Genomic DNA, 25324 nt, shown 5'->3' with positions numbered 1-25324 from the left:
AAACCCACCCCTGATGCAATGGTATGGCAGGGAAGGTTACATTTTTTTCCCATTTCCATTTTGTTTTGAAAACACATTGGCAGCTGACTGGTGGGCATTGTAAGAGGTTGAAGGATTCTTCTGCCCCTCTAGTGTGATCTGGATGGGTGCATCCAGATTTTGGACTTGATTGGCTTTCTAGGGGAGGAGCCACCACCTCAATAGTTTTGGATCTCCTCCTTTGGTCACAGGAAAGCAGGAATACAGAGTAAGTAATTCCCATTTAATGAAAAAGCCAGATATCCATTTTCAGTTATTTGTTCTAATATTACCCTCAAGGTAAGAACTTTAATTTTGTTGATGATTTGATAAATAATTTATGTAATAAATGGTCTAATTACATGATACATTCTAATTTGTGCATTAATAAAGAAAAATAGAGTTTGTGGCTGGGAACATTTTCTATAGGCATTTCCAGCTGGCTTCATAAGGCAATCCCAAGAGCTTCAGTGCTTAATGGGAAACACACATTGCTACAAAATCTGGGATTATCACATGTCCTACAGCAGAAAATGTTAAGAATGATCTAGCCCTGTTCTATTTAAAGATTCCTAATTTCATAATGGAATTCAATACTTGAAGATAATGTAATCTGAATATTCTCTGCCCCAACTACAAATTTTCCCAGGAAATCCTAACAACTATTCTCTATTTATCACATTTATTTCAGAAGAGTAGTTAAACACATAATTATTTTAACAAGTTTGTTAATGTTAAATCTCAGATCCATTTTTTATATTATTTCATAAAACACATAATCTGATAGAGATACCTAGCCAAAAATATTGGTCTATATATCTTTTCCAGAACAAATTACCTATTAACTTCATGTAAAATGCCACTGAATCAAAGAGCCCAATATTATTAAAGTAAGAAGATTCAAAATCATTATAGCAAAGAAGATTAAAAAGTAGCTAACCAGGATAATTTTGAATGTTTATTTTAATAACAGGTTGTTAAGTACAATGGTATGCCAGAAATATTGAATGAATACCAAATTTCAACAGATTTTAATATTATTTCATTCTTTTTTAAAAATTTAATTATCGTAATTCATGCATTAAAAAGATAATCTTTAACTTTAAAGTGGGGGGAATTAAAACTGTTAAAAATACAAACTATGGAGCAAAGAAACATTTTATACTTACCAATACTCATGAGTTCATTACTATAATATGATTAATACAATACAGTCAGTATAAGACATCACAAAATCCATGCCATATTAATACATATTTCCACATCCTTTGGTTAATAGAAAATATTGACTTTTCCAAAACACATATGCAGCAGGTATTTTTTTGTTCTTGTATTTATGAAGTGGCCATTTCAAAAATTTGCATTGTTAATTAGGAATACATAAAACAACATGCCTGGAGAACAAATTAAAAAGAAAAGAAAATTGCTAGGACTAGCTACAGCATATCTCTTAAGTGAAAACTATTACATTTTTTTTTGTTAAATTAACTAGACTCTGGGGCCACAGATAATTTCACTGAATCTTCCATTTTTGCTGCTCACCTCATCACATTTTCTATGAGAATGAGAGTATCTTACAGAATAGTTTCATAGAACTTACAGGATATCTACCTTATCAATCTCTGCCTTATAGAATAGACTCATAGATCTCATAAGTGAATTGGTGTGTGTGTGTGAGAGAGAGAGGAGAGAGAGAGGAGAGAGAGAGAGAGGGAGGGAGGGAGGGAGGGAGGGGGAGAGAGAGAGAGAGAGAGAGAGAGAGAGAGAGAGAGAGAGAGAGAGAGAGAGAGACTTATCTGCTTACCAAGCCTCCACAGGTGGGCAAATCCATCTAAGAGAAACTGAATCTGTTCCATGAATGATTAAAAACATCATTAATTTATCCGGATTCCATGTTAGGTTCTTCTCTCTATTTCAGGCCATTGTCACTAAAAGGCAGCCGTTCAGAACTTGAACAGCTTCCTTCTAAAAGGCATGGATTTAATTATGTGATTATGCACCTATGTTTATATGAAATTTATATTTATATGGAAATTTTTATTAACATTTGGTTAAATCCTCCACTATTCCTCACAGCAGTTCAACAGAAATATTAAATATCTGGAAGGTTAAGTTAGAACTCTGGGATGTTCTCCTGGCCGATGACCCCATAGGCGTCTAGTCCAGCCTCAAATGAACTGTATAGAATAATAAAACAGTTGCTTCCAAATCCCAAACCAGTTAAGCAGCCCGGAAGGGTAATCTGATACAAAAACACACAGATCAGTTAGCAAACTGGCAAGGCTGTACTCTTTTTCTATCCAGTTTCAAATAAAGATCATCTCCTAAAGCAGTCAGCACTTTTAATTGCTACCCATGGCAATTACCTCGCCCTAATCCAGCAATTCATTGCATATATTGATTTTAAAAAGAAGTATGTCATTTACATTGAAATTACCATACCTTCTGCCTGGCCACTACAAAAAAAAAAATTGCTGCTATTTTGAAAACCATCTGATTTGTATAAACCTCGATATACAAACATTTCACTCCACGGAACTATTGTTCCAGATAGCTTTCGAACATGAATCTCCTTGGTTTTCTTCCTCCTGCTGTTTTAACCCAAAGACTTTTGTCCCCAAATTGGTTGAGCCTCAAATAATATTGGCCCATGACTATTTATTTAATGGGAAGAACTGCAATAAAAAGCTTTTGAACAGCATGGACCTGGGTAGTACATATAAGCTGCTTTTATGTGTTTTGCATGGCGAGTCTCTCCGATTGCACCTGAAGGTACTTAGGTGAAGGATTTATATGAGCTTCATGCACACACAATCATTCTGTTCTTTTCCAGATATAGCTCTTGAAAGAGATATGTAACAATTTAATTTATCTTATTGCATAATAATTACCACTGGTTTACAGGGCTATTTTAATCGGTTGAAGGTAAAAATGATAAATAGCAATAGCACTTGGAACAATAGCTAGACCTGATATAGACTCTAGAATGAATCCTGATGTCCTGTTCAGTGACAGCAGTGAAAGCAAACAGAGCTGTTCTTAGCCATCATCACTGTATCTGCAGAACGAGGGCATGCCAAGCTATCATTGATGCTTGTTAGTTTCTATCTTCTAAAACAATATTCTTGAAGAGGCAAAATCTTCCATGCATGTACCTGATGTTTGTTCTTCTTGATGTTGGAAACTAGTAGTGGTGAAGAATGAGCGGATAGATAATTATTTCACTCTTGATACATCAAAACTTGATGGAATTCAGATGTTATATTTTTATGTTGCAGAAGGAAACCTTGTTAGTCTATTCAGGTATACAACTCTAGGTAAAGGTAAAGGTCCCCCTCACACATATGTGCTAGTCGTTCCCGACTCTAGGGGGGGGCGGTGCTCATCTCCATTTCAAAGCCGGAGAGCCAGTGCTGTTCGAAGACGTCTCCGTGGTCATGTGGTCATAACTAAACACCGAAGGCACACGGAACGCTGTTACCTTCCCACCCAAGGCGGTACCTATTTTTCTACTTGCATTTTTACATGCTTTTGAACTGCTAGGTTGGCAGAAGCTGGGGCAAGTTACGGGAGCTCACTCAATCAAATCTGCTAGGGATTCGAACAGCCAAACTTTCTGATCAACAAGCTCAGCATCTTAGCCACTGAGCCACTATGTCCCTATAATTCTATATTTATTTAATAGCCAAAAAACAGGTAGTAGTTTTTCCAGCTGAGCCGAGGTGGCATAGTGGTTAGAGTGCAGCACTGCAGGCTACTTCAGCTGACTGCAGTTCGGCTGTTCAAATCTCACCGGCTCAAGGTTGACTCAGCCTTCCATCCTTCCGAGGTGGGTAAAATGAGGACCCGGATTGTTGCGGGCAATATGCTGACTCTGTAAACCGCTTAGAGAGGGCTGAAAGCCCTATGAAGCGGTATATAAGTCTAACTGCTATTGCTATAACTTTTACAGTAGCCTTCGGCTTACAACAGTTCCTTTAATGACTACTGCAAGTTTTAATAGCACTGAAAAAAGTGATTTAAGGCTCTTTTTCACACTTAACTGCAGCATCCTTGTGGTCATGTGATCAAAATTTGGACACTTACCAATTACCACGTATTTACGACAGCTGCAGTGTCCTAGTATCACATGATCCCCTTTTACGATCTCCTGACAAGCAAGGATGTCAGATTCACTTAACAACTGTCTACTAATTTAATTACTGCAGTCATTCATTTAACAGCTGTGGCAAGAAAAATGAATAAAAAGGTAAAATGGGCCAAAACCCACTTAAAAACCCTCTCGCTTAGCAACAGAAATTTGGGGTTCAATTGTGGTTGTAAGTCAAGGACTACTTGTATTAAAATGCGTAGCATTTTTGAACTGCAGTTTGTTTCATCAGATCTAGAGTGGTATAGAGTGCCTTTTAATAACTTTTGTTAGTTAGGAAGGTGGTGTTAGAAGTCTTCTATGAGGCTAACTTTTGTGTGTTTTCAGTAGCTAATCCTTCTTCAACAAAGAAAATCTGTTAAACAGCTAAACAAATAACTGCTGTACAGTCAGTGCTTTCTCTTCAGTGGTCAGCTTAATTTCGTTCTTTTTTCACGAGAGCAATCACCTATATTGCAGCTTTTCTGATTTACTTAAAACTTTCGTTTCATCACTCTCAATTAATGAAAAATGTTCAGTAAGAATCTCATGCAGTGATTTGAAGAAAAAAAAGAATCCCTTACAGTCCGAACAACTCGCAAGAACATTTCACAAAGTCCTGCTAACTATGGAATTAAGCCACGTAATTGCTGATATTGCAGAGAGCCAAAAGATTAGAAGATTCACTTATAACCTCAGCAAGTCAGATGTGAACTTAAAGCCATTATATAAGAGTGGAACTGCTTACTTTTTTTTTGATGATTACATAAATATGAATCCTGAGAGGTTCAATCTCATTAAAAAAAAACAATCGGTGAATGGAGGACGGGAATACTAGTAAGCAGCGCACAAATCTTACTCTCTGCTGAAAGGATGAATAAAGGATTCCTCTTCAAAGAATTATATTTTATATAATTATATAAAAGGGTTATATTTGGAGGGGGGTGCATCAATGACCAATTGTAGGATTCTCTGTTGTCAAATAGCATCAGGAATCTTTTCTCCTGTAGAATCCCAGTTCTACTGAAAATTTGTATCTAGTCCATATATCTCAAGCTGTGGGCATGGGACTTATTTAATGGGATAGTCTTCCTCCGGGTCCCTCTCTGCCTAGGGAAGCATATGGAATTGTGGTGATGTACATGTTGCATGTACAGCAAAAGGGAGGCAGTGGCTCAGTGGCTAAGATGCTGAGCTTGTTAATCAGAAAGGTTGGCAGTTTGGCGGTTCGAATCCCTAGTGCTGCGTAACAGAGTGAGCTCCTGTTACTTGTCCCAAAGAATGAATGTTCTTTCTGCGACAAGGAGCTGCTGATACAGTTCTACAAAAGAATTATGGAGTCTGTCATCTGCACCTCCATAACTCTCTGGTTTGGCTCTGCAACCAAACAAGACAGACAGACAGACACAGACTTCAATGGATAGTTAGAACTGCAGAAAAAACAATTGCTACCAGCCTGCCTTCCGTTGAGGACCTGTATACTGCATGAGCCAGAAAGAGGGTTGTGAAAATATCTACAGACCCCTCACATCCTGGTTCCACCACAAATGCGCGTACGAGAAAAGCGCATGTGACTAAAGCGCGGTGACAAAACCACGCCGTCAAAACCGTGGAGACGAATGAGCGCTGAAGCGCGCCGACAACAGCGCGCCGACAGAAGCGCGCTGTAACATAACCCTAAAAATAACCCTAAACCTAACCCTAAACCTTACCTTAACTTAAATCACGCTTCTGTCGGCGCGCTGTTGTCGGCGGGCTGTTGTCGGTGCGCTTTTGACATTGCGGTTTTAGCGCCGTGGTTATGTCGGCGCGCGTTTGACGTTCGCAGTTATGTCGTGCCACGTCACATCCTAGACTTAAACTGTTTCAACTTCTTAAACTCAAGACAACGCTATGGGGCATTTCACACCAGAACAACTAGACACAAGGATAGTTTTTTCCCCATGCCATCACTCTGCTAAAAAATTCCCATAATACTGTCAAGCTACCTGGTATTACTGTTATTATACTCATCTTTCCTATTACCTATCTCCTTATCTTCTTATGACTATAACTTTGTTGCTTATATCTTACGATTTATATTGTTTTATTTAGTATTGTTGCATGAGTAATGTTAGTTGCCTATGTAGTATCCTATGATTATCACTTAAGTGTTGTATCTTATGATGCACAATAAATGTATTTTTATGTTGATTATGACCATGATTTATTACATGTTGCTTGTATGTACTCTGAGAGTATATTTACCGGAGACAAATTCCTTGTGTGTCCAATCACTTGGCCAATAAAGAATCCTGTAAGTCTGCCTTTTGGAGACACATATGCAATGTCTCTTATGCACTTATAAAAGGGGTAGAATTTACAGCAAACAGTTTGTTGTTCTGCATTTAACCCCCCCCCCTCCCAGTTCATTCTCATGGAATGAGAGAAAGTACAGTTCTCTGTGGGTTTTGATGGCATACACACAAAAAAGTACAAGTATCCATTTTCCACATTACCAGATACAACTGTGCAGTTGTTACGACTGGAGGATTTATCTAGTCTTCCTGCTTGGAGAATGGGTATCAGATGCAAACCCCAACAGATTATTTGTAGCACAGAGTTGAACTGTGGAGTCCTTGGTATTCTCTGCACTTGGTTGTTTTCTTGCAGGCACTTCACTACCAAACCAGGTAACATTGTGCTAGAAGACAGTGGGGTTCAATCCTGATGAATGCACAGCAACCGTCTCTAGATCTCAAGGCCTTCTACTCTGAGAGTTATGATTGTGTAGAAACAACTGCTCATCTCTCAAGAAGAGTAAGATCTTGCTTGGTTGTGAGTTCTATCCTACGTAGAGGCAGATGTAGGGTCTTGCTTCGGCAGGGGGTTGGACTAGATGACCTGCAAGGTCCCTTACAACTCTGTTAATCTGTTAGAATAATGTGGAGTAGAAGAGCAGAAACTCTAGCAAACAGGGTTCCACCACAAAACCGCGGTAGACTACAGCACGCTCGATGAAAGCGCGTACGTGACGTCATCACAGCGCGACAAAAACAGCACGCTGTGATCGGTAAACTTAAAATTAACGCGTAAATCTAAACCTAACCCCCCCAAACCTAACCCTAAGCCTAACCCTTAACCTAACCCTAAGCCTAACCCTTAACCTAACGCTAAACCTAACGCTAACCCTTAACCTAACCCTAAACCTAACCCTAACGCTTAATGTAACCCTAAACCTAACCCTAACCCTTAACCTAACCCTAACCCTTACCTTTATGTGAATCGGCTTGCTTTAAAAGCGCTTTTTAAAGCGCCCTTTTTTCTCCGCGGTCGTATTTGTCGCGCTGCTGATGACGTCACATACGCGCTTTAATTGGGCGTGCTTTAGTGGACCGCGGTTTTGACGGGTCACGGCAAACAGAATGGTGGATGTTAGAGGAGTCTTCAATTGAACAGACTGCCTTTTGCTAGTCCTAGATAATAGCTGTGTGAGCTTTTTTTCCCTACTCAATTGGAATGAACAAAGCAGATTTAAAATTAGTTAAACTTCCCGTTTCTTGCTCTCTTGATATATTCCAGTCCATTTAGGTGCTTGATTATGGACTTTGCTCCCCTACAGGTTGGATAGGATTGTATCCAGAATCTTTTTATGACGCAAAGATCACTAAAGTAAAACTGGTTCACAGTCATGGCAATAGTGAGATATTTAAAACAATGCTAAATGAACTTTATGAATGTTTGTATCACTTCATTGGTCTTGAACTATCCACTCATTATGCACCGCCCACTATAGTGAAAAACCCTGCTGCTTTTAAAATTATATTTAATTAGTAAAGAAGAAAGGAAATGTTTAAAATGTGATAAATATCTATGTTATAAAAGGAAAGTCTGGCTTCTGGTTCAGAAACAGACCAACTTGGATTAAAGGAATAATTGCACATTACGCACATCTTAGGGATGACAGTAAAAGCTGGAACATTTTAGATGTTTCAACAACGTGGCAACTCTGGAAAATCTTGTGAAGGCATTTTCCCTGTATGCACAGCCATACAGTATCAGATGTATCCAGCCAGTTCCTGTAGGAAGATGTACCAGAGTAGGAAAAATGTACAGATAGTCCCCAACTTTTACAGTTGTTTGTGGTCATATGACCACAATTTATGACACTTTTTTTGCGGAAACCAATGCTTCTGCTTGCCAACAATGGATTTGCTTCACAGTTGCTGGCTACCTATTAGTCTCCGAATCCGCTTCAAGGTGCTGGTCGCTACCTATAAAGCCCTACATGGCATCGGACCTGGGTACCTGAGAGACCGCCTCCTGCCGATTACCTCTCTCAGACCAATTAGATCGCACAGGTTAGGTCTCCTCCGGATTCCATCTGCCAGCCAATGTCGGCTGGCGACTCCCCGGGGGAGAGCCTTCTCTGTTGCAGCTCCGGCCCTCTGGAACGAGCTCCCTGTGGAGATCCGGACCCTTACTACCCTCCCGGCCTTCCGCAAAGCCACCAAGTCCTGGCTGTTCCAGCAGGCTGGGGGGGGGGGGGCTGAGAAGCATTTACCTCCACGGAAATTGTGAATGTTGGTTTTGTTTTTAATATGTTGTTTTTGTCTCGTTTTCCCCCTTTCCCTTTTGTGAGCCGCCCGGAGTCCTCCGGGAGTGGGTGGCATACAAGACAAACAAACAAACAAACAAACAAATAAATAAATAGGGAAAAAAGAATGAAGTCAGGTGCAGTTACCTAGTGATCTGCTTGAGTATGGGAACAGCTTATCATTGTAATTCTAGGTCCAATAACAGTTGTAAGTTGAAGACTACATCTAGGCAATGCAGTATAGTATAGCACAAGTACTTGTGCAGACTACCGTATTTTTCGGACTATAAGACGTACCAAGATTTTGAAAAGGTAAATTCATTTTTTTTTTGGCCATCTCTGGCCCCCAGGAGCATGCTACAGGCTTCCCAAACCCTCTGTGCATCCATTTTTGTGAAAAATGGGACACGCAGGGTGGAGTTTCAGGAGGCCAAAAGTGCTGTATTCAGTGTATAAGATGGACCCAGATTTTCACCCTCTTTTTTGGGGGGGAAAGGTGCATCTTATACTCCAAAAAATACAGTATTATGTTTAGCCTACCATTTTGGTAAACTGGGAGGTTGTGAGTTCTAGTTCCACCTTAGGCACAACTGGGTGACATTAGGCCAGTTATTAAGGAGGCACTGGCAACCCACTTCCAAAATCTTGCCAAGAAAACTGCAGCAACTTGTCCAGATAGTCACCAGGAGTCAACAATGGCCTGAAGGCACAGTCCTTGCTCCTCAGAACAAACACACGTATATTGTACAGTATAAAGGAGTTGAAGATATAGAGTGTTTTCTTTTACTCTTCTCCTTAGCGACTTAGACAAAGGCGCCCCCTGAGCTGCTTCCCTCTAGAGTAGAGGGAGCAGACTAGCGTGTATTAGAGGGCAGACTAAAACCTGGGTTGTCCTGATTTAATCCAACATTAGAAGGGCTAAACCACATTGTCTCTTTCCCAATTCTGCAGTCTGTTATTTGGGAAGGAAAAAGGTGCCAAAAAAGGGACTTTATAAAATAGATATTCCTAACCAGTGGAGGAAAAGGGATGCGGTGGCTCAGTGGCTAAGATGCTGAGCTTGTCGATCAGAAAGGTCGGCAGTTTGGCGGTTCGAATCCCTAGCGCTGCGTAACGGAGTGAGCTCCCATTACTTGTCCCAGCTTCTGCCAACCTAGCAGTTTGAAATCACGTAAAAAATGCAAGTAGAAAAATAGGAAACACCTTTGGTGGGAAGGTAACCGTGTTCCGTGTGCTTTTGGCATTTAGCCATCCCGGCCACATGACCACAGAGACGTCTTCGGACAGCGCTGGCTCTTCAGCTTTGAAATGGAGATGAGCACCGCCCCCTAGAGTCAGGAATGACTAGCACGCATGTGGAGTGGAGGACTTGGCTCTGGTTACTTGCATGGAACAAGCACATTACTTTCCAAAGTATTCAAGTAGATTTGACTTTCTCTCATGGATCCAGTAAAAACCAGAGCTCCCAAGTTGCACCCAAACAAACAGGAAGTGTAGTTAATGTTGCGTTGTTCCCCTGTATATCAGTAAAACTTCCTGCCCATAGCCTTATCTTGTCCACAATATTGGAGGAATGGATAACCTTGAGGAGGAGTAGAATAGCAACTGTTTTTAGATAAGCTGTAGATGGCAGGGAGAGCAAGAGGATCACAGCATTTAGGTAATATAATAATAACAACACTTATTTTGAGTTGCTTATTTCCATTTTAACTCAGTCTGTTGTGATTAATGTGTCCGCTTAGACTAAACCATTTTTGAACCCATGCCAAACCACCTTCAGATCTGTGGCCACAGGGGAGAGGTTTCTAGTAGGGTAACATTCAAATCCTTCACGAAAAAAACAACCACCTGCGAAGGTGCTTTTTCAGGAGGCAACTGGACTTTCTGATTTTCTTTGAAGAGGTTTTGCTTCTCATCTAAGAAGCTTCTTAGATGAGAAGCAAGAAGAGCCAAGGTGGCGCAGTGGTTAAATGCAGCACTGCAGGCTGACTGCTAGATCAGCAGTTCAGCGGTTCAAATCTCACCAGCTCAGGGTTGACTCAGCCTTCCATCCTTCCGAGGTCCCGGATTGTTGTTGGGGGCAATATGCTGACTCTGTAAACCGCTTAGAGAGGCCTGAAAGGCCTATGAAGCGGTATATAAGTCTACTGTTATTGCTATTGCTATTCTTCAGTTCTGAATCTTGTTTTTCTCTGAAGACGTTTCGCTTCTTGGGTGAGAAGCGAAACGTCTTCGGAGGAAAACCAAAAAGTCCAGTTGCCTTTTGGAAAAAAAAAAAAAACCCTTTGGGACAACCATGACCTGGATGACTGAGAATCTCCATAGACAACTATCTTCACCTCGAAGATAAACCAGAGAGAAAGCGCCGTTTTTGAGTGCTGGAGTCTGGGATGAAAATATCCAGAGTGGATAAGGTCCATTCTGGCTCGCGCGTCGATGGGAACCGAGCGGAGCGTTTCCGCGGCGTGAAGTTTCACCCCCTTTTTGCTTTAGCAGGCGGACGATTAATCCCGCCTGGGGAACGGTTGAATCCCCCCCCCCTTTAAAAAAATAATAATGCAGGCAGATACTTGGACGTAGAGTCCGGATCTCGCGTTTTATGCAAAACGAGGAGCCGGTTGAACGGAGGGAGGAGAAAAAAAAAGCCCTCCACTGCAATACGTGGAAGGTTCCTAGTTCCCGCCTCATACCCAGCTAGCAAGGTGCCGAGGTGAATCAGCCTGCGTTGGCGATCCAGAGAGCTGAGAAGCGGCGCCGCCAAGCGAGGGGAAACTTTGCAGACTTTGCAAGAGAATCGCGGGTGCCCATCTCAAAAAGCCCGGCGCTGGATCGGGGTGAGAAGGAGGAGGATCAGGCAAGGTTCTCGCGTTCGGGGGCAAAGGAGGGGAACCCGGTTGGCTAGGAAGGGGGGCTAAATGGGAAAAGAAGGGAGAAAATGGAGGTTCGCCGTAGAAGCGTCCGCGCTGCCGTGGAAAGCCCGACAGCGCACCCTTTGCTTCTCTTCTCTTCTAGGAGACCCTCAAGCGTCTCTGCAGGACCGACCACAATGACTGAGTGATCATCTCGGGCTCGCCGCCGCCGCCGCCGCCGCCGCCTTCGGCTTCCCCCGATCCTCCAGGAAACCGCAGCTTTCAGCAAGGCAGGAGGAGTAGAAAAGAGCGCGGCTCGGTCAGGTACGGACTAGTCTCGCCACCCCCCCCCTTCCCCGACCCCGGAGCCTGAATAGCGAGCATGTCTATATACATGCATATTAATGTATATCTATATATACAGTGCGTGCCCGCCTGGCCCCAGCTTGCCTGCTTGCTCAACGGCAGCCTCGGCGCAAATGCGCAGTTGACAAGTCTGGTTGGGAGGGAGGGAGGGGGAAGAGACGAAGGGCGGGGGTAAAAGGCACGTTGTTTTCTTCGGTCGGGGCTTCCCAGCCCAGAGTAGGGCTTTTTTCCGGGGACCGGCTTATTCCAGCCTGCGAGCGCCGGTGGCTCTTTGTTCGCTCGCCGGGCCACCTGAGCTGCTGGTGTATCGCGATCCGGGGAGCCCGGGGCAGACAATGGTGGAGCCGCTCACGAAGCAGACCGAAAAGTAGGAGCATCAGAGCAAAACCGGCTTTAGCCGGGAGGCGCTGGAGGAGGGGAATTGAATTGACGCCGGACTGCGAGAGCGGTTTCCCCAAGGAGAGCCGGCGCAACTGAGGGGTGGATGGTGGCTTTGCTCTCCTGGATCCTTTTTTTTATTTTTGTAATCGTAGAAAGAAAGAAAGGAAAAAAAGAGAGAGAGAGGGAAGGGCCTGCGGTCGCCTTTGTCACATCTCCTCCCTCTTTGGCAGTAAGTTCAGCTTATGATCAGTTGGAAGGAAATGCCATCCGGCCGGGCGAGGGTGTTGGAGTGAGAGCCGCCTTTCGGGGGGACGTTGAGAGGAGGACGACGAAGGTTTCCGGTGTTGGAAGTTCTTTCGGCTCAGCCATTGAGATGGGTTTGGGAGAGCTGGGATTGTCCAGCGTGCATCCTGTCCTAACGGGAAGGGAAGCTCTTGGTGACATGTGTGTGCGATGCGCTTGGGGGGGCTTTGGAAACAAAAGATGGGGAAATGTATCAATCGCTGTCTTTGGCATTGAAGGGGGGGGCAACGTGCAGGATAGAAAATACACCCCCTTTCCTCGTGTAAAATCCTGGTTTTATAGGGATCCTTGGATATGATCCCTATGGAATGACCAATATGTGTGTGTGTGTGTGTGTGTGTGTGTGTGTGGTTGGTGGGAAGCCACCACCACGATTGATGCAAGGACTGTTCATGTCCCCCTTTTTGCAAGCTGTTTTCCCAGCCTGGCAGAGTAAGAAGAACATAGTTGATACAAAAAATATCAAGGCCTTTGGTGGGGGGGAAAAGCTGTCCCATTTTCCCATTGAAATATAAATGAAGAAAGGTGACTGCCTGCCTGCCTGCCTGTCTACTTTTATCTTGCTTAACTGATGTGTGTAACAGTATAGCCCTTTGCAACAATGGCTTTTGTTTTGAGAGTTGTCGATGGATTGATAAGCAGGCGTCATACAGGTTAAAAAATTTTAATTGTATGATTGGGTTATTCTTTTCGCTGACTTTAATAATTGTGCGGTATTCAGCCAGTTCGGTTTTATTTAATAAATAAGTCAACCTAGCAAGCTAATAGTAAGTGCACAGAAACTTGGTCCAAGTAAATATGTTGAATTCACTCTTGAGTGCTCTTGAGTTCCTTTTTTTCTTTTTTCTTTTTGCTCTGTTAATAAAATACTAATGTTATAATCTCCTCTCCAGATTAGCTTGGAGCTGGAATTCTTGCTGGTTTAGGCTGCAGCCATGAAATACTCAGTACTTCTGAAAGTGAGTTCAAGTTGCTTATCCTCTACCCCAATCCCTTCTGGAAGATAAAAGCAGATGTTTGACATTCTCTGGTTCAGGAATGTGTATTCCACTAGTCCGTGCAGAATATGGCGAAAATGGTCGAGACTGTTTTGAGTTTGCCGTGTCTAAAAAGAAAGCTGTTGGTTGGATTTGTCACAGGTGAAATGAAAATGATATCAAGGCTTACCACTCTTAGTAGGAAGAGTGAGTTGGGTATAGTATTTATGAATAGTTATTCCAGCCTTAGATATCTGAGGCCTACATTGTAGGAACTAACATACCAACTCTTTCTCCAAACACCAATCTAGATAGTTTGATGACAAATCTGTTCCCTGAAAACCTGTATCTTGTTCAAGGGATAGGAGACCATTCCTGTCAGAAGGAATAGCCAAAATAAATCCTTTTCCCTTTCTTGGAAAAAACGTTATTTTCTATTTCAGTTTGATAGAACCCATTTTTTTAAAAAAAAATTGTTTAACTTTGGCCTCTGTAGTAATTTCATTTTTTGAGACATTTTATATCTATGTCCTTTGAACTATCTGTCCTATGCCTTAATTTTTCTTCTATGGCCATATTTGGTTTTACGCAGTTCTGTTATTCATTTCTGACAGGGAAATCTAGAAAAAGGTGGTGCATTCCTTTTTCCTTCATATTTACTCTCAGGAAAAATTTTTTAATGCCATTAGTGGGACTGAGGTTGGAAAATTCCTGGAGTGAGGAAAATTCCTGGAGAATTTGGTGGTAAAAAATACAGGGCAATGATGACATTTTGAATCCCCATTGCACTCAAGCTGTTGATTAGAATATCCTGGGAAAGTTCTACAGAGCTAAATCTAGCTCTCAGTAATTTCTCAGGCTTATCTTGGTAGTACCCATCTGAGTTGTAGACCAGGGGTGTCAAACTCAATTTCATTGAGGGCCGCCTCAGGGTTGTTTTGGACCTTGGGGGGACAGGTGGGCGTGGCCAAGGTGGGCGTGGCCAGCTCGACGTCACTCATGTTGGAGGCACCTGTGGTGGCTCAAGCATCCTGCCAGTGAAAACTGAGCTCTGTTTTCCCTGGCAGTGAGTTGCAGGAGGCTGTCGCAGCCAAAAACAGAGCTTGAGAGGCTTGTGCACAGCCCTCCGGAGCTCCATTTTTGCTGACAGAGGCACCGCAGGCCAGTCCTTCGTTGTTTCCAGAGCGGCCCCGCAGGCCAGATCTAAGCACCTTGAGGGTTGGATCCGGCCCCAGGGCCTTGAGTTTGACACCCCTGTTGTAGACAGTAGAATAGGGTGTAGTTATCCAACCTGCCTGACAAAATATTTTGTTTAGTAGAAGAGTTCATTACATTCTTCCTGCTCTTTTCAAGGCTTATCAGATTATCAGAATAACTTGCATGTTACCAGAAAGTTCTAAAAAATGTAATTACCCCCTTCGTGTTCATCTCAGTTACAGAATGTTGTGTTATTATGCATAAGCGTAGTTCTTTGAACTTAACTCTTGAATCCTTAGGGATGATTCTTCCACTCTCGGGTCTCCAACTAAGAATGGACAGTAATTATGTTCATGGATCATCCTGAGCTCATATGTGGCTTGTTTCAGATGTGAAGCCAGCCCATGTAGTACATTAACCATAATTTACATGCGAATTAGGCCATTATAACTATTTCTACAAGTGATGCCAGAAAGAAAGCATGGCATAATGTAATGCATGAATCTATATTGTCTCTGATGATAGACCTTAGATAAAACTTTATGCCATTTATTTCTGAGATTTTAACAGGATCCGTGCATGCGCTTTTGGCTAAAAAAAAAGCCTAAATGGGATGCCATAGGGGCAGAGGGGGGGCACCCGCTATTTCCGCTACCAGTTCAGTGAAGTGGTCTGAACCAGTAGAATACCACCTCTGGTTTTAAGCGTGAAAATCAATTATGAGTCACTTTTTAAAGTGCCATTGTACCATATTTTTCGGAGTATAAGACGCACCTTTTCCCTCAAAAAAGAGGCTGAAAATCTGGGTCCGTCTTATACACTGAATACAGCATTTTTTGCCTCCCGAAACCCCGCCCCCTCTACCAAAATGGCCATGCATAGCTTTTTTGGTCCCCCCATTCCCCAGGAGCACTCTACAAGCCTCCTAAAGGCTATTCATGCTCTTTTTTTGAAAGAAAAAAAAAAGAGCCCATTTTTGCAAAAAATTGGGCCATTTTTGGGAGGTTTGCAGAGTGCAAAAACTTTTTTTTTATTTGCCTCTTCAAAACCTTGGTGTGTCTTATACTCCGGTGTGTCTTATACTCCGGTGCATCTTATACTCTGAAAAATACGGTAATTTTGAGTATGTAAGAGATGACCAGACTGACCTTGAGGAAGGGGTCAAGTGTGTCATCAGTGATGAGTCCCTGCAGGCCCACAAGAGATCCAGCCCAACATGAATTCCTTTCTTAACTCTTGCATTTCCCAATTTCTCTTGACTATTAGTAGTTCAGATTCTTGTAGAGAGCTTAAGCTTTGAACTGCCCCGAATCGTCTGATTTCCCCTGCACTTGACAGAATGGTCGCTAAGTGAACTGTTGTAAATCGAGGACTTCCTGTGTTTATGTCTTGATTTGGCTTTTTAATGAGGTCTTGGGTTAGAGAGAACTAGGATAATCCTGAATAAAACCCATGAATAAAATTGCCAGGTTCAACATTTCAGATATTGGGGGATAGTTAGGGCGATGGACGGATGGACATGTGGATAATTTAACATTTAAAGCACTATATGCATGCATACAATCTTAACATTTAAAGCATTTTACAGTATAAAAGTTTACATCTAAAGAGACAGCTGCATAAATATATTTAAATTTTGTGTGTGTGTGGGGGGAAGGTTATTGTCAAATAGAAAAGAGGAAAAGTAGGTGAATGCTTCTAACATCTTATCTTGCTTTTGTTTGTTTTGCTTTCTTCAGCTTTCCAGGTTTTCAAAAGTGTTGTTTCTATTTTGTTCGTAGAATTATATTTTCATTGAAACCAGGGATATAAGGAAGCATTTATTCATATTTATAGTTACTGTGTATTTTGCATGATGCAATTTGTCTTTAAGCTGGTCTGTCTTCAGACATTTTGGCAAAAACATATTCTGGCGCCCCCTATGGTACACTTCATCATCTGATTTTGTTAGCGTTTTGTTTCAAAAAGTTGCCTTCTCAGGGGTTTTTTTTTTCTCCTCAAGTTTTTGAGTTTTATGCTTTCAATTTTCAGCCTTCAACATTTTTTTTTCTTTTCTTGAATGGAATCAGAGTCCATAATTTTATTTACATCAACGTGCATTGTTATTCTATGTCAACCATTCCACAAAATTGTATCTAACCCTTCAGCAGGATTGCTGGCGCAGAGAATGTGCTATTATTGCTTTCTTACCTTTAAAAAAAAATTGCAGTTTTTAAAAGTCTTTTTTAGTTGAGTTAATAGGTGGTAGATGTGATGGAGTCTTCTGAAGTGGTGGGTGGAGTTTTAAGAGTTTGGCTAGCATGAAATCCCTGAAGGGAATGAAGTGACGGAAGACCTGACTTTCCCTAAATCCCTGAAGGGGTTATTTGGTTCTTCTCTAGAGCAGGGGTGTCAAACTCAAGTCCTGGGGGCTGGATCTGGCCCATGGGGTGCTTAGAACTGGGCTGCGGGGCCGCCCTGGAAACAGCGAAGGACTGGCATTTACTGCCTCTGCCAGTGAAAACAGAGCATGGGATGGCTGCACATGAAAACCGGTTGCCGAACTCCGTTTTCACTAGCAGAGGCTTGCAGGAAGTTGGGGCAGCCGAAAATGGAGCTTGAGAGCCCATTTTCTCTGGCAGAGCTTTTGGGCCACCACAGATGCCCCCAATACATCGAGCTGGCTACACCACCACCCCTGCCCTCCCGAGGTCAAACACAATCCTGACACGTCCCTCAATGAAATAGAGTTTGACACCCCTGCTCTAGAGAGTAAGTTAGTCTGGTGAGATTCTTGTAAATATGCAAGTCGGAATCAAGAAACTTCTCTGATCAACTCATGGTGCCCTTGAGGAATGCCTTTCTTCAGGAAAGGAATTCTTAATTTGTCCTTGCATTGCATTTTTATTTGTTAAATATGTGCTGTGCTTTCCTGAAAATAAGACAGGGTCTTATTTTCTTTTGACTCCCAAAATAAGCACTTGGCCTTATTTTCGGGAAGGTCTTACTATTTTTGAAGTGCAGGAGGTGGCAAGTGGGGTCAGCTCATGGCTGCTTCTGTGTTGCAATAATTTCAGGGAGGGCTTATTTTCAGAAGGGGGCTTATTTTAGCGCATGCGCTCAAAAGCTCAATTGGACTTATTATCTGGGGAGGTCTTATTTTTGGGAAAACAGGGTAGCTTAGTTGGAAGTTTACCTGACACAAGGCAAACCACCTTAGTAACATTCATGTACAGGGCGGGGCATAACCTTTTCCTAGGGGGTCACAGCAACACTTGTAATAACAACACAAATAATTCATACACCATTCGAAAGCCCATCAAAAACTGAGTTTATTGACACGATTTAATAGTCAGTATGACCACCATTAGCCCTTCGAACAGCATTCAAACGAGGTGGATAAGAACACAACAAATCTTCAAACAGTTCCGTTCGATTTTCCAGATTTTTCAACACAGTTTCCAAATTCATTCTCAAAGTTTCAACCGAATATCGATTTTGACCTTGCTCCTGAATCATCAGAGCTTCCACTTCATCCTTAATTATGGCCCCAATGTTCTCTGCCGGATTGAGATCTGGCGAATTTCCCGGCCAGACGTCATTGCCCCAAAATTCGACATTGTTTTCCTTTAACAATTGCTGAGTCGCATTTGCACGCATGCAAGGAGCTTTGTCATGAAGAAAGACAGCCTCACCAACCACCAAGACGTTGTCTGGATCACTGAGAAATGGAATGACATTCTCCAATAAAATTTTCTCACGGAAATAACTGCCATCCCAGGATTCCCCTTTATCCTTCAAAACCCAATGCAGTTTCTTGGCTGTGAAAATGACGAAAATCCCGATGCAAGTCGGATTGCGAACGATTTGTCGATATCGTTCATGTTTGGCGATGTCGTCGACGTCTTTAGCCCAAATTCGATCGTTCTGGAAATTCGGTTTTCGAATGGCATAAACGAAGAATTCGTCAGATGGCGCCAAATGAAGAAAATCTTCCTCGGTCCATTCAGACAACCAATCGCACAACCAAAGCCGATCTTGAACGTGTGTTTGAGTTTTCAATGGTTTGCAAATGACGTGGAATGGCTTCAAACCTTCTCGTTCTCGATATCGGCCGATTGTCCTTTGATCAACTCGTTTTCCACGAATTTGAAGGATTTCTTGGGCCACTTTTCGGTTTCCTTTTCGTTGTTTGCGACTGCCAGTTGCAATGATGGCTTTGCTTTCTTGGGACAGTTGCAGAGGACGCCCTTCTCCAAATTTTGTGAAACATTCTTGGGCTGTTTTGTTCCAATTATCAGTAACCCAATCCGGATGACGTTTCAATTTGTTTGCAATCCATTTTCGATTGATAAACGTCGCTCCAGCATCGCGAGCCTCTCGAAAGGCAATGCATTTTATTCTGTCAATTATCCTTTGTTCTTCCGAATCGAATTTTCCAGCCATTCTTAAAGCAAATTTAACATTTAATAGCTCATTCAATTCAGTTTTTTATGGGCTTTAAAATGAGGTGTCGCGGAAGTTGTAAACTGCTGTCGATCTTGCTGTGACCCCCTAGGAAAAGGTTATGCCCCGCCCTGTATTATTAAACTGTTTGTTTCTGCATTAGTTTTCAGTGATACTGAAGAAATGCAGTTGTTTCAAAAACTGCTGAGAATTTCTGCCTTTAGCTGATATTGTTGCTATCACATCTGAAGATAAGGTAAAGCAACCAGCTCAAGATACCGAAGCATCCATTGTATATTGTAGGCAAGTCGCCTACTGAACAGAAATGGCTACCAGGTTATAGGAATAAAAAGAGAGCTGATTGTAAACCCGTTGAGCTATTTTTGTTTGGAAATGTCTGAAACAATTCTGATTTAAGTTCAGCATTTGGGTTACATTAAAATGGTTGTGTTGTACAGGTAGCCCAGACGCTGTTTAGGTATAAGTCCTGGTGAAAGATTAGGGAATGCCACAGCTGATGTGACTTCTGATGCCTCTGAATTGCAGAAAGAAGACTAAAGACTTACCTTAAAGGAGGTTAGGAGAAGGTTAAAACTAATCTTGATGATGTGGTCAGATTGCGACACATTGTTATCACATTTTCATCTTCATATACTTTTTAATTGTGAGTGGAAGAGATGATAACATGCGTTATAAAGATAAGAATTTTGTGACTAATGAGCTGTGTGTTTTAGTATCCTTTCTGAGACACCTTGTAGTTTACCATAAGGATCATTAAAATTTAAGGGGAGGGGTATTAGCAGAACGTTTAACCTAGGCAACTTTATGTGCATTGTGTATGTGTTTGCATACATGCATGTAAATATAAGGCATGCATATATATGAATAACTGCGATTCATTCAGAAGGCTGTAATAGTCTTATATCCAAGCATACAAAGTCTATTGAGGATTTTTTTAAGAGTGGGCTCATAGAAGAGTTTCAAACAAAGCAGAAATTGTTTGCTATTTCAAAAGCATTGATATGTATCTCAGTTGCCCTATTGTTAAAGGTTGTAATTCTAGTAGTTTCAGAAAGAAATACATACGTAGAATCTTTCGGGTTTGGAATGCTAATTAATGCATTGTTTTAAAAGCTAATTACTCAGTGTTTTTCTGAATGCTTCTTATGTGTGGCTAAACACAGGCCATTAATAATTTCAGTTTCATCTGCGTGAACATAGATTATAGGTAGTCTTCAAGTTATGACCCTACAACTGGTCCTTGCACTTAACACAGGCATGTGTTTATGATGGTTGCAGCATCCCAGGGGTTATGGGATGGCCATTTGCAACCTGCCCAGCTGGCCTCAAGGGCGGAAGTTGGATTCACTTAAAGACCATGGCAAAAAAAAAGGTGATAAAGTTGAGTGTGGTGACACGCTGATTCTCTGCATTGCTTATCGATAAATTCTGGTTCTAACTGTGGCCGTAAATGAAGGATTACCTACATAATCTAGTATAGATGTTTAGATGTATTGTCATGGGAAGAAGACTTAAGAAGCCAGCCAAAGCCTTCTATTGATATAATTGCTCCCATTAGCAGGGGAGTTTTCTTATATCTTCATGACTTCACAACTAACTATGAAGATTTGGGGAACACCCCCCCCCATTAGGGAACAGGCAGAAGAAAGGAAGGGAGGATTAAGTTTCTTAACCTTAAAAGACTTCAGTTTGTATAATGTTGGGTTTTGCTCAATGGCTTGTGAAAACTCTAATTTGAAATATAGCTCTACAGCTTATGCAATGTATTTTCTTTTTTCTTTGTCCAGGTCTTGTAAGAAGGGGGGTTGGGGGTTGGGGGGAAAACCTCAACAAATAACAATTGAAACTAGTGAAAAGTAGAAAGTTCCCTCCCATTCATTGCTCATTTTTTTCTTCCTTGTCTTTCTCTCTATTGTTTTCATCTGAGTTACATGACTAGAAGTTTCATAATATATGACGCAAGATGAAGAAAAGGGGCAGAGTTAGTTTTGCAAGTTTTAACCCATAGAACGGGCATTTCTACTATTATATTCTGTCTGTCCGGTGCTAGCTATAATTTAAATATGTTCTTTAAAAAAAAAAAAAAAAGATTGCTTGTTTTACTGTCTGCCATTCATTCAAAAAACTCAAAGGAGGTTAGCAGAAGATATAGCTGCTATATATTTTGTAAATATATAAATATACCCTGCCATAGACTTTGTTGTTAATAACAAAAAAGAGGAATAGAGGTGAAAATGAGTCCATCAGCAAGATCTTTCTCTGTCAAATAATAAATCTTAGAGGCCTTGTTCATATGTTATAGTTTTAACTCTATTTCTAGAAGCAACTTTGGCAACGTTATACCTTATCTTGAACAGGACAGACATACATTAATTTCATTAATTATAATGGAATAATCTGCTTGGAACATTCTGTCCATTCTTGGATCCATACATTATGATTAATCTTAATGGGGCTTGTTCGGTTTGGACCTGGTACGATATGAATCCAAGCAGTGTGGTTTCCAAACATTGATTTATAGCTTTATGTTGCAGAACACTTTGCTTACATTACTGAGTAATGTCGTTGTGTGAAAACCCCCAGTATCATCAAAGTGCTAATACAGGAAGTCCTTGACTTACAACCACAATTGAGGCCAAAATTTCCATTCTAAACAAGACATTTGTTAAGTGGTTTTTGTCCCATTTTATGACCTTTCTTACCACAGTTATTAAGTGAATCACTATAGTTGTTAAGTTAGTAACACGGTTGTTAAGTGAATCTGGCTTCCCCAATGACTTTGCTTGCCATAAGGTCGCAAAAGGTGATCACATCACCCTGGGACACTGGAATTGTCCTAAACATGAGCATGTTTCCAAGTATGGCGATACTGCAATGGTCCTAAGGATGATAAATGGCCATAAATCACTTTTTCCAGTGCCATTGTAACTTCGAACAGTCACTAAATGAAATAATGTAAGTCAATGACTACCTGTATTGGTATAAAAGTATTCTATTAAATTATAAAAACTGTCTAGGACAGTGTTTTGTACATTGGAATCCTCTTTTGCTATTTAAATGTATTTTGTTTGGAGTAGGAATCTATGAGGTTCAGTTACTTATAGCCGTTAAATAAAATGCACCCTTCCTATATCAATAATTGATTAAATCATCTTATTTGTTTCGAGCATTTATGCAGAAATGTTTGGAACAGGAGAGTGAAAAAGATGGTCCCACCACAAATCCGTGAAGCCCTTATCCGCAGAGACATAAGCGCGAAGACTAATTTGCGCCGTTCTAAGCGCTAAGGAAAAACGCGACCCTACCGCGATGACATAATCGTGGAGGGCAAAATCGCGCATTCCCAAGCACTCAGTACCCTAAACCTAACCCTAACCCTAAACCTAAACCTAACCCTAAACCTAACCCTAAAACAAACCCCTAAACCTAATCCTAACTCTTACCTTAATTGAAGTCGGCTTTCTGCCGCGGCGTCGTTTTAAAGCGCCCTTCTGTTGCCGCGCTGTTGTCGCGGCGGTGATGACGCGCGGTGATGACGTCGCAGCTTTAGCGCTGCGATTTTATCACCGCGATTTTGGCTAGCGCGGTTTTGTCGTGCCACGGAAAAAGATCAATGTAACTCTATCCTTCTTACTTCTTCAATTGTGATGAGACTGTGATTTGAATATAAATTGGGACTGGGGAAACAAAAGATCATCATGTTTATAATATATTTAAATTCCCAATTATAAACATGCATTGACATTTCCCCCCCTTATAAAAGGAGAAGAATATTTTTCTGAAGTTTCAAGCAAGCCTGCTTGTATCTGGAGATCTGTTCTAAATCCTGACTTTCAACTTTTATTATGCCATGTCTGAGAAGAAGCCGTGATCAGGAGTGCCAAACTGGCAGTGTGGACTTTGTTAAACATCCATATATGATTTCCCAAAGCCATCAGTTTCCCCATAATCATGCCAGGTCCCAATATGAGGACACAGAAGTTAGCACCAATTGCCACAGTGAAGCTGTTTAGTATTATTGATGTAATGTTACGGACAAGGGCGAGATTGGAGATGATACAGAAGGATAGGTCCTTTCCTCAAAAAATTATCTATCCAAAATTAGGTATATAAATACAAGATAGTAGATAGAAGAGACTTAACGAGGGAGGGAATCAGAACACAGTGTACCTATTTTGAAAATGAAGTAAGCAAAAGCAAAAGAAGTGTAAATTATTAAATACACTGACATGCACTGAAACTCTCTGTACTTTTCTATTCATGCAAATCATCCTTACTTCTACCACATCTTTATGCAACTCATACTTTGATTTTTGCTCTTCAACTTTCTTGTTTATTTTTAAGATTTCATCTGTTCTGTCTACTTAGTTTTCATGATTTTTGTCTTCCTCTGAAGCCGTTGACGCCTCTTTCACATATTTATGTTGTGATTCAGTCCTTACTCATTCCTTCTATAGAATTAACCTTATATTATATTTTTAGAGAGAGTGTCAGTTTGGTCTAGTGGTTAAGGAATTAGGCTAGAAACCAGGAGATTGTGAGCTCTGTTCCCACTTGAAAGCAGGCTCGGTGACTTTGGACCAATCACTCTCTCTCCGACCAACTAACCTCATAGGGGAAAATAGGAGGAGGAAGGAGTATTAGGTATACCAGGGCCTTGACATATTTATACAATTGTTTAGTTAAAAAAATAATAATAAAGGTGGAATATACACAGATGCACACATACAGACACACAGGTAGTCTTTGACTTTTGAGCCCAAAATTTCCTCTGCTAAGGAAGGCAGTTGTTAAGTGACTCATATCTCATAACCTTTTTTGCCATGATTGTTAAGCAAATTACTATAACGGTGAAGTGAATCATGCAATCATTAACAAAATCTGGCTTCCTCCATTGGCTTTACTTGTTAGAAGGTCCCTAGGAAGGTTGCAAATGACAATCCCAGGACCCCGGGACGAGTGATGGGATTCAAAATATTTTACTACTGATTCTGTGGGCGTGGCTTGATAGGCGTGACATGGCTTAGTGGACATGGCAAGAGAAGGATACTGTAAAATCTCCATTACTTCCCGATCAGCTGGGACTTGGGAGGCAGAGAAGAGATGGGGGTAGGGCGAGTCAGAGGTGATATTTACTGGTCCTCCGAACTACTCAAACTTTCTGCTACTGGTTCTCCAGAACTGGTCAGAACCTGCTGAATACCACTTCTGCCACGGACGCTGCAACCATTGTAAATACATGATGGTTGCTAACTTGCCATGCAGTTGAAGTTTGATCTTATGGCTATGGCAATGTGGTCATAAATGTAAGAACTGGTCATAAGTCACATTTTTTCAGCACCATTGTAACTTTGAACTGGTTGTAAGTTGAGAACACACATACACACACACACTTTATTACTTTTATAAATAATTCAAGGCAGTGAACATACCTAATGCTGCCTCTGCCTATTTTCCTACAACAACAACTCTCTGAGGTGAGGTCATCGTAGAGAGATATTTCTTTCCTCTGTTAATTCAGGTTTGCACTCAATCAACCTTTTTTTCAACATACGTTCTTTTTTGACTCTGATCTTTTCATGGTTTATGATAAACCTTTAAGTAACTGTTAGCTCTTGTAGGTAAGCCAGACCTGAAACATAGAACTAATTCTAGTTTATGGTAAGACTACGTTAACAGAATCTGGCAAGTCTGAAAGAACAAATTTCCTGCCACTAATTTTAACTGCTTCATCAATTAAGATGAATTCTTCTTAAATTTCATTGTCTGACCAGGAAGCCACTGGGGGCCCCAACCTCTCTTATCTGATTGTTTCCGAGGTGGCATCTCTTTCCCTCTTTCCCCAAGGTCATTCACACATTCCTTTACGCCCATTTCTGCTACACTGGGTTTATTTTTATCCTTCCATATACCAGTCCTCAGTTTTCTGTAACAAAATGGGCAGAATGGGGCTGGTATACAGAAGGATAAAAATACAGGAAGTCCTTGGCTTAATGACCACAATTGAGCCCAACATTTATGTTGTTAAGTGAGACATTGGTTAAATTAATTTTGCCCTATTATATGACCTTTCGTCCCTCAG

The 25324-nt window shown here is 41.3% G+C and overlaps 1 protein-coding gene across 8 annotated transcripts in view; it reads left to right on the top strand.

The window, feature by feature from the left end:
- The window catches only part of LRRC8D (leucine rich repeat containing 8 VRAC subunit D), an 87620-nt gene that overhangs the window by 18909 nt on the left and 43387 nt on the right, over window positions 1–25324 (top strand). Inside the window, exons 1-2 of one of the 8 annotated variants that reach the window (XR_004255432.1) lie at window positions 11360–11557; window positions 11736–11896. The exons of 1 other annotated variant lie outside the window; for it this stretch is intronic. The gene's annotated coding sequence lies outside the window, so the exon portion shown is untranslated. 6 more of the 8 variants (XM_032217666.1, XM_032217671.1, XM_032217667.1 and 3 more) reach the window with 6 other exon arrangements.

The sequence above is a fragment of the Thamnophis elegans genome, chromosome 5 (assembly GCF_009769535.1).
Source record: "Thamnophis elegans isolate rThaEle1 chromosome 5, rThaEle1.pri, whole genome shotgun sequence".
Lineage (NCBI taxonomy): Eukaryota > Metazoa > Chordata > Lepidosauria > Squamata > Colubridae > Thamnophis > Thamnophis elegans.
This window is presented reverse-complemented; position numbering and strand designations above follow the sequence as displayed.